Below are 11,270 nucleotides of genomic sequence, written 5' to 3' on the forward strand. Positions count from 1 at the left end.
AGGTTGATAAATGGAGGGACATTACATGGGTTTATAAGTAAGTTGGGCTACTTTCTATATTGCCAATTAGTTTTATGTGAAACCTAAACTTTCTTCATAGTATCAAAGAAGGTTGTCCCACATGTGAAGTCAAACGATCACATGCGCTCCATATCATCTCATTTGTATTGTCCACGTGTTAAATTTGAAAATTTGTAAAAAAAAATTAAAAAAAAAATGTGAGGATGCGAGTTGAGAATGAATCTCCCATTAATGGAAGGAAAGACATTGTCTGAGCTTATAATTAAGTAAGTTAAACTACTCCCTAAATTGCCAATGATTTTATGATGGAATCTCAAAGCCAGGTATTTCGATTTTCTGTTGGTACATGTACAATTTATAACATAAACACATTGTCTAAATTAACTATTATATTTGTAAATGGGGCTTTTAGATTTTAGGGTTTCAATAAGATTGTTTTTAGATTTTAACCTGAATGGTTTTAAAAATCTAATATAAGTCCCTATTTTTAAAACTTACCATAGTTAAGTAATTATAGGACATTTATTATTTATAAAATTACCATTCAAAATTCTTTACCCATCCATAATTATGTTTTTTTTTATTTTGTGCTCTAATCGTATTAATGGATAAAAAATTATTCAAAATTTAAATTCTCATTATTAAAAAAATTCAACAACAAAACAAAATCAATTTATACATAACATTCGGTATCTTATTTTATTCATAGGTAGTATCAATACGTAAGTTTTGGTACATAACTTTAGGTACCTTATATTACTTATAGGTACAGACAAGGACGAAGCTAGAAATTTCTTTTAGTAGGGGCATCCCAAAATATATCTAAGAAGACCTTATTATAGGATGTCTTAATACCCAATATGATAATAGGGATGATTTCAAATGATGATGTATCACAAGTCCAATGGTACAAAAATTTCAGTCGAGTAGTGGAAGGTGGCAAAATGATGAGAAAAATATTCCTACATGATAGGCGAGAGAGGGTTTTTTGGTTTGAATGACAGAACAATAGCACTTTTGCTCATATTATGGAGTGAAGTAGTATGAAGGTATGTTGAACATTAAATACATATATTTACTACAAAGATAACACGTGTTTATTATATAACTGAAGTCTGCAATTTAACAAACAAATTACTTGAATGGGGGCATCTGCCCCCAATGAGCCTTGATTGGCTCCATCCATGGGTACAGAAGTATCGATTCGTAAGTTTCGGTAAGAATATATCAGTACATAACTTTCGGTACGAATGTATCGATACAAATATGTCAGTACAAATGTTTTGGTACGTAACTATAGTATCTAAACATACATATTTACGTAATATGCATATACATACATATGGAGAAATTCACACACAATGCAAAATATATGATGATATATGACTGTTCTTATTATGGGAACTTAATAATAACTATCAATGATAAATAACATTTTTATTATTTATGGGAATTAATATTTAACATACAAACAAAAAACTCAATAATTATTACAACCCATTTAATATTAAAAGGTTACAATTAAATGCCAAGGGATTATAATTAGTTTTTAATCTTAGATGAGGTTTTATTCAAAGAGTAATCTTAGGCAAGGATTAGAATAGAATTTTCCGTTTGTAAATCGATCCAAGGGATGTACAAACTTCTTGTTAATTAGTTCGTACCAAATTTGTAGTATATTTTGAATACACTGAAATCGCTTCTTTGATAAATGAACAGATATAAAGTGCTGTAAATCCACCATTGATTAGCAATGTTTTCAATCCAAAAATTAGAGTGCATTTATTTTCATAGATTGTGTATGTATATAGATTACAACAGCTGATTATGTAAAGTCATAGAAGGCAAGTAATAAAGTACAATAACAACAGTAAAGAGAGAGGGAAAGAGTGAATCTTGGAATGCAGCAAATCACGTCCTAATGGCAGTATTTACTGGACCTGTAGTAATCTCTTCAGATCTAATCCAAAAAAAAGAAAAAACAAAGAGAGAGAGAGAGAGAGAGAGAGAGAGCTATATAAGCTGGAAACTGATTAGGGTTTAATGATGTATGTGAGTCAGGTCCTCCAGGACTCACTCTCATCGGGTGCTCTAACTCGCTTAATCCAATGCAACAGTGACGTGGTTGCCATTTCTAGTCCCATGCAAATTAAGTAGAACTGCCACCGTCTTTCATAGTTGATGACACAAGATATATGGATTCTACAATGATTAATTAAATATGAAAGAAATATTAAGAAGATTTTTTCAAAGTGGGATTTTCTAGGATTATTTGCTACATCGTGTTTTTAGCACAATTTTATAATATTTGCATGAGGTTATGTTAAAAAAAATGAGATGATAGAAAATCTATTAAAAATCTTATTTTTTAGAAAACCTCTTTAGCGTTTCACTAGATACGATGATATTGTGAGGGAAACAAGAAGGATTATTGGGTGGAGAACGGAATCTAGCTAGCTAGCTAGGCTAGGCTGTTCAGTGGACTCCAGCTTAGACGAAAACCTCAAGTGGATTATGAAAAGAACAAAAAACTGATCCATAAATAATTACATGTGGGATGGCGTCCTCCGTCAAACGACAAAAAGCATTGGGGGCTAAAGTTTGAGTGCGTACAGTTGATTCCTCAGTAATTTGGTTAGACTAAGCCTCGTGCACATAAACAGTAACTAATCTTGTGCTCGGGAGATTGGTTTGCCCTTCGCGTTTCTTTTATTCTGCAGCTAATGAAAGGGAAGGATTAAAGCTTTCTCCGCCTGAATCTTAATGCTTCCCTATTTTTTATGGGGATGATGGAGGCTTCCTAGTTTTGGTTTCTTTTCCTTCTCCACGCTAGGGTCTGTCTCATATATATTTACATTATACACGCACACACACTGCACAAGGGCTTTAAAATTTGTCCATACATATGTTCTGCTTTTAAGCTCCTAGACAAATTCTTTCGGACCTACCAGGCTTGGCTTTCACAAATCATGGCATATAAACATTTGAGACAGAGAATTTTGGTGCTAGCTAGCTATCTTTTGCAAGATTAGTTTTGAAGACGGTCAGATTCTTGCTATATATATGTATATATAAACTTTACAAGGAACTTTGAGACGTAAACTTTTCAATCTACTATACATATACATGTCACAAGCAAGAATGCATGCGGGCGTGCACATACATGGATTGTACATTATATATTTGATGCATAGCTGGTACTTGGGGCAATTCGTCTGACAGATTGTCAATGTGGTATCATACGGTGGAATGGATTAAAGATCAAGTCAACAATCTAACAGCAAGAAGAAAGCTTTGTAAATTTGGGTTCTGATGTCTGATTTGAGCCTATAATCTGTCATTTTGAAACGCACGGCCTCACAAGTCTAACTTACCACTTTGTCGTAACATATGAAGTTTTTTTTGGCCAAATTGTATCGTTTACTGTGTTTTATCAGCATTCTATGTTTTTAATTTGTTTGTGATATATTTTTATTTATTAAAATTCTCTCTCTCTTTGATCTCCTATAATGTCTAGCTAAGAGGCATTGTATAAATCATCTTTAGGGTTCTAGGGCGTGCTATCCTTCATACTTTTAATTGATAAAATTTGACTTCTTCTCATACTGTTTAATAGATATCAGTGTTTTTGTTCTTTAAAATTATGGTTTGATATATTTTCTTTGCCACGTTGCGTTGCAATGCAGAGAAAGAAATGAATCATCTCAAGGACAAGTCTTTCTGCTGGATTCATGATTCCATATATACATGTATCGTGGCTTCAAACTTCAAACGGTATTGATGCCCCTTACTATATAGTTTAAAAGTACAAATTAGTGTTTGACTTTGTAAATGATGGTTGCCTTTTCCCTGTATAACACCGGAAAGAAGTTTAATTGGATAGTTGAAGGTGCTTCAAGCATAAACACAATAAAAAAATGACTACTGAACAAGAAACATATATGAGCCTACCTACTTGCATTTCCTATTGACTGAGAAAAGAAAAGAAAAAGAAAACAGATAAACCCCTGCAAAGAACCCATAATCTGTACAGCATGCATGCTGTGAGAATCTTCAATTGCGAGAGAGCGAGTTCAACTTCAAGCTTTCTATGTAGAAATTAGAAGACTTTGGTCATTGATCAAACCCTAATGCCTTGACTTCTAAGTGTGACATCATCACTTTATTTGATTTTTTTGGAGAGACGATCTTTATAGAGTGATTTATAATATGAATGGTTCTGATCATAAACATGATATAAATTGGCAGCGAACAACTTTAATTAGGAACACTCCTACTCATCCTTTGAGTAGACAAGTATTATTCTAAGAGGATGAGCTATCATTTTCTGTTGACGATTATAAAACTTAAAAATGTATGTTATGAGCCAAATCCTGTATCCAAGTACTTTTCAACCCTATTATGAAAGAGAAACTTTCTGTTTTTCAGATTTCTTTCCCATCATATTTTGCAAAATGTTACTTCTTTTACTCTTTCGCCTACCATGACACCTGAAAAAGGAACGAAATTAGGTACCTATTGCTCAACTGCTCGTACTTTTTTATTTTGAAACCCATGAATTATGCAGTACTTGTAGTTCTAGTTTCTAGTAACTTCTCTATGCAACGATCGATAATCAACGCTCATAACAAGTTCCTCTAGGTTTCAGCAACATCATTTTCTGGTTTGGAGCACATGCACTCATGTAAAATACACTCAAAACCCAAACATGTGTATGCTAGTGTAGCTAGACTACTGATTTTTGGAATGATGTCTAGGATCAGGACCTCCCGGACTCAATTGCTTCAGGTTGTAATGAGTTCTCTGCGCGTCTTGTTTTCTCAACCAAATGTTCCGTAGTTCCCTAGCGCTTCCGGCCAATGCTTGACTCGACCTGGTTACGTTCCTCTTCTCCAGCTGACTCGGATTTTTTTTACTGGGAGCTGACTCGGATTGAGAGGCCCAGTTTCAGCACTAGAAAATAGCAGCAGCATTAGCACACAGCAGGCACAAAATCTCCATGAAGAATATGTTAATCTATAGAAATATACCATCTAAAGATGTGAAGAAGATGAAGTTGAAGAGTTACAGATATTGATTGTCGTTGAAGGTAGCATATGCTCTGTGCTATATATACAATGTCAGTGATACACATGACACACTCAGACTTCAAACCACCAATATGATCTTTGATACCATAAATTTAAGTAAGTTATGGGAACACAAGTTATGTGGTGTATCATTTCATTGGTTGATATGTTTCACTTTTAATGTATATTAGTAAAAAAAACAAATCGACGTATTGTAATTTAATTGAGACAGTAACGTCTAATAGTTGTGCATATTCCGAATACACTGAAATCGCTCCTTTGATACATGAATATCTATAAAGTGCTGTAAATCCATCATTGATTAGCAATGTTTTCACACCAAAATTAGAGTGCATTTTATTTTCATTCGGATACATTGAAAACAGGTTAACCGCCTGCAATTAATCCCTGATTAAGCAGGACATACTCATACTCGTTCCACCACACATCGATCTATCCCCAAAAAAAAAAAAGAAAAAACAGAGAGAGAGAGAGAGGAGAGAACTATATAAGCTGGAAACTGATTAGGTTTTAATGATGACGTGGGTCAGGCCCTCCAGGACTCACTCGCATCTGGTCGTCGAACTCGCTTGATTTGCGGACAACGTGAGTTGAAGCCCGGAAAGATTTTTGGCTTACGTACTTATTCCTCCTCATGAGAGGCCGAGTTTCTCCACTTCTCGCTGATAAAAGCAAAACCAAAGTAACAATGCACAACAAGAAGCATACACGTTTTGTCATCCTAAAAATTAAGACTACTGCGCAAGTGTTCACTACAATTAAATTTTGTGGGAATTTATAGATTTAGGGTTTACGGTGTGGATATTGTGGATTATTGGTTTTATCTGATTAACTCAGTGGATGAGGTGTAATCAGTTGCTGTCGTGTTATAATTTGTACGTGTGATGAGTTGTCGTTTTTCATTTGCCTGGATCACTAGGTAGGTATCATATAAGTCCAAGCCTGCCATGTATGTATTTGGCCATGCAGATGATGAGGGTTAATTATATAAAGGGGGATCCAAAAGTAACTCCCCTTTTCTGATCTTAATTACGATTGCTGGATCTAAATTATAATGCAAAAGTGACGTGGTTGCAATTCCAATCCCATGCAAACCAAGTAGAACTGCCACCGTCTCTGACAGTTGATAACATAGATGTATGGATTCTTCAATGGTTAATTAGATAACTGATCATGTTTCTGAGGTAAACTAGAAAGATTATTGGATGGAGTATATCTAGATAGCTAGCTAGGCTGATGCTGCTAATGCATTCGTTATCTGTTTATTGGACTCCACCCTGGATGAAAAGACCTGAAAAGGCCTGAAGTGGATTATGGATAAGCCATAAGATAAACATAGATTGAGTACTTAAAGGAGGTGTATTCACAGGGTATTTTTAGATGATTTAGAAAAAGTTGAAAGTTTTAGGGTATTTCATTGGGATTTTAAAGGAGTTATAAAAGTTTATGGAAATTCATGTGTATTTAATTATGATTTTTAAGAAACCACTTAATACTATGGTCTAGTGGTATTCTTTTTACTTGTAAGTGAGAGGTGTGAATTTTACAATGAATATTTTGGTGGATTTGGAGGGGAATTCTAAAATGTATATGCAAGGGTTTAACAAATTCACTGGCATAGTGGTACACAGATCAGTCAAGTTGGCCTTATTCTCTAATTTCACTTCTTATTGGTTTGAGAAACCTTCGGATATTATTTAAGATGCCCTCTTTTAAAATTGTATTCCTTCTTAGTAACTAATAAAATCCACTACCACTTTCCCCTAAAAAATTTGAATTTTTGAGAAAATTCACTAAAAGTCTACATGTCTGTTGAAATTAAAACTCCATAAATTTATATACAACTCCAATAGTGTGCTAAATATATATACATATACATATATATATATATATATATATTATGTTCTGCATTGTCCCTTGATCTAATTTTCTGTCAACAGTAACCTATGGTTATGATAACATCATCAAAGGATCAATCTCAGGGCTCTCTCTGCAGCCTTGTGCTGCAAACCATTGTACAACGTTAACTCTAATATTCAAAGTGATTAACATATACGATCCTAATATTCAAAGGGAAAAAAAAGTCAATCTTCCTAAATAACAATATTAGTCAATATGACCAAAATAAGCCATTTATAGTTCACTAGATTTTCAGCATTACACTTTGTACGTAACTTTCATTGAGTTAAAAATATAGGATGATCAGGGCAAAAAGGAGGGCTACCCTCGTTCTGACTTCTGAGCTTAGGGCCAAACCAAACCCCAAACTTACCTAGAGGTTATATGGGGATAGACAAATAACCGGCCAACTATATATGCCTTAAAGCCTGCCCTGCTCTTGCTTACTTTAAAGAGTAAGGGGCTGGTTCTTAGGTCTTGGTGCCTGCTTTAGCTTGTCGGGGGTAGAAGAATCTGGCTATGCATCACGAATTAGATGGCAGAAGTTCTTCATACTTTAGGCCTATGTGTTTTTGTTATTAGCAGCAAACGTTTTGCAGTAATATATGCCGTTTGTTCTCAAATTTGGCACTTAACAAGCCCCTTGGTCAGCAGTTTTTGGCCGTAGTTTTGAACTTTCTATTTTTTTGTAATAACTTGCTTCCATAACTAACAACGTTGGTTGGTAATTAATTATCATAACAAAACAAACAACAAAAAACTGATCCATAAATAATTACATGTGGGATGGCGTCCTCTATCAAACGACAAAGAAGCACTGTGGGCTAAAGTTTGAGTGCATTCTGTTGATTCCTCAATGGTGTGGTTAGACTACGCCTCGTGCACATAAACAGTTAACTAATCTTGTCCTCAGGACATTTTGGTCTGCCATTTCGCGTTTCTTATATTGCTGCAGCTAATGAAAGGCAGGCTTACAGCTTTGTCCTCTTAAATCTTAATGCTTTCCCTATTTGTTATTGGGCACGATAAAGACTTGCCAATTTTGGTTTCTTTTCTTCTCCACGCTAGCTCTGTCTCATATAGATACAGTACTTTGCACAAGCTTTAAAATTTGTCCAGATACATGTTTGCTTTTAAGCTTCTAGACAAATTCTTGCGGACCTATCATAAATGCTTGGCTTTCACAAATCATGGCATATAAACATTTGATAAGACTGGGAATTTTGTGCTAGCTAGCTATCTTTTGCAAGACTAGTTTTGAATGTGTACATATATGTGTGTGTGTGTGTGTGTGTGTGTAAACATTATAAGGAACTTTGAGAATGCAATGCCAATGTAGGAGAAGACCTGCATATACATTATATATTTGATGCATAGCTGGTACTTGGGGCAATTTATAGGGTCTGAAAGACTGCCAATGTGGTGTCATAGGGCATAATGGACCAAAGACAAGTAAAAAAATATCTGGAAAAAAGAAAGCTATACAAATTTTGATTCTGATGTCTGATTTGGGCCCATGAATTGCCAGTTTAAAACAAACAGCGTGCTATCTTTCATACTTTAAATTAATAAAAATTGGATTATAAAGTCTTTTGTTCTTTAAGATTATCTTTTAATACTTTTTTTTGTCATGTTGTATCACAATGCGGAGAAAGAAATGAATCATCTCAGCCACAAGTCTTCTAGTGGATTCATGATTCCATATACACATGAATCATCTCTACAAACTTCAAAGGGATATATATATATATATATATATATATGTATGCTTCTGTTTTTTTTTGGTTATTGATTCCCACTTACTATATAGTTTAAAAGTACAAAATAGTGTTTGACTCTAATTTAGACATGATGGTTACCTTTTCCATGTCTCTTTTTTGAAATGAAGTTTATATATTTGAAGGTGCTTCAAGCATAAACACATTTTAAAAAAATATGACTAGTGAACAAGATAACAAATATGAGCCTCCCTACTTGCGTTCCCTATTGACTGGGAAAAAGAAAACATATAAACCCTGCAAAGAACCCATAATCCGTACAACATGCATGCTATGAGAATCTTCAATTGCGAGAGAACGAGTTCAACTTCAAGCATCCGTATTTACTATCCGTTGTCACTTCCTAAGATAACAGCATGAATAATGTTTGGCTACTTAAGATCAAGTATAAGTGGAAACTCCTATTCAAAAAAAATTATGTTCGAATCATAGAGTATTGTGTTTATAATCATAACCATTCATATTATGAATCACTCTATAAAGATCATATCTGCTAAAAATGAATTAAAATTAAGGTTGTATAGTCAATCTATTGTAACAAATATATAAACGATTCGCAATACTTTTACAAATTCTAGTCATTTGTTTTTATACAGTTCGATGGCTAAATGACCTTAACTTTAATTAACTTTTTACAAAGATGATCTTTATAATAATTTATAATAGAAACGGTTCTGATTATAAAAATATTATTCTATGAATAGACAACAAATAATTTTGAATAGAAACTCTTACTCATGTTTTGAATAGCTAAATATTATTTTAAGAGCATTAGCTATCGTTTTCGATTCACCAGTATAAAACTTAGTAGGTTCATGTTGTGAGCCAATCCTGTGTCCCAACTCCCAAGTACTTTTCAACCATATTATGAAAGAGACTTTCTGTTTTTCAGATTTCTTTCCCATCATATATTTTGGAAAGTGATACTTCTTTTACTCTTTCCCCTACCATCACACCTGAAAAAGGAACAAATTAGGTAGATACATTGCTCGACTGATGGTACATTTTTTATTTCAAAGACCATGAATTATGCCTTACATATAGTAAACTTCTCTATGCAATGATTGATAATCAACGACCACAAGAAGTTCCTCGAGGTTTCAACAGATTTTCTGGTTTGGAGCACATGCACTCATGTAAAATACACTCAAAACCGAAACATATATATGCTAGTGTAGCTACAGTAGTATTGATTTTTTTAATGATGTCTAGGATCAGGACCTCCCGGACTCAATCGCTTCGGGTTGTAAACAGTTTGCTCCTCCTCCTCGTCTAGTTTTCTCAACCAAACGTTCAGTAGTTCCCTAGCACTTCCGGCCAATGCTTGACTCGACCCGGTTACATTCCTCTTCTCCCCACTCGGATTGAGAGGCCGAGCTTCAGCACTCGAAAATAAAAGCAGCATCAGTACACTGCAGGCACAAAATCTCCAAAGCATTCTTCTATAAATTAAGGGTTTCATAAAAATGATAGGCTTGTAAAGACCATCTGAGAGGGCATATATATAGAGACCATCAAAAGTGTTGGTTTCTGTTATGATAATATTCAAAGTGGGTGGAAAATGGGACCTCACGAAGCCCCGTTGTAATGCTTGTTTTTTTGTGTTTTGTAGTTGAGTTGTTGTACCTTGTGACCCCTTTAGCACTAATCGGAAATAACAAATGCCGACCAACTCTTTGTACTCAAACAATAAGCTGGGGACATTTATACTCAATAAAATTTCATCTCTTACAGCCTCTCAAGCTGTTTGTTTAAGTGATCATTTGCCTTGGGTGCTCTATAACGATAAGGATGATGTTAGAAAGACCATCTTTTTATACCATATTTTCAAGACCGTATGATATGACGGTTGATGGTTGGATTTCTTCTTTAAATCATTAAAAATGGAATTCAACCATCAACCGTCACATCAGGTGGTTTACAAAATATGGTCCAAGAAGATGGTCTACTAAGCATTTTCCTAATGATAACATTGATTAGAGTTTTAAGGCACCTTTTGAAATCAATGGGAGTAGGTTAATTAATTAGGTAGTCAATCCTGGTACTATTCACTTTACCTTTTATTTTGTCCTTATCGTTAAAACTCAGTTTTCAAGCCCTTTTTATTAGTTTTCCTTAATTAATTTGGCCGGCTTTAGTGGGCTAAAAATTTGACCACATGATATTTCGGTTGATGATTCGATTCCTCCTTTAAATCATTGAAAATAGAATCTAACCATCAACTAGCACATCATATGATTTATAAAATATGATTTAAAAATATGGTCTACTAAGCATTTTACTAATGATAACATTGATAAAGGTTTTAAGGCACCTTTTGAAATAAAAGAGGAATAGGTTAACTGATTTGGCCGGCCTTAGTCGGTTAAAAATTAAGACAAGTGAAGCCGCCCGGATTTTTCCATGTCCATATTCTCCTAGTAACTTTCCATGAACGAAGGTCGGTTAAAAATTAAGACAAGTGAAGCCGCCCGGATTTTCC

This window comes from the organism of the source record quoted next, unplaced genomic scaffold (assembly GCF_019419815.1).
Source record: "Pyrus x bretschneideri cultivar Hongxiangsu unplaced genomic scaffold, Pyrus_bretschneideri_v1 Contig33, whole genome shotgun sequence".
In the NCBI taxonomy this organism is placed as follows: Eukaryota; Viridiplantae; Streptophyta; class Magnoliopsida; order Rosales; family Rosaceae; genus Pyrus; species Pyrus x bretschneideri.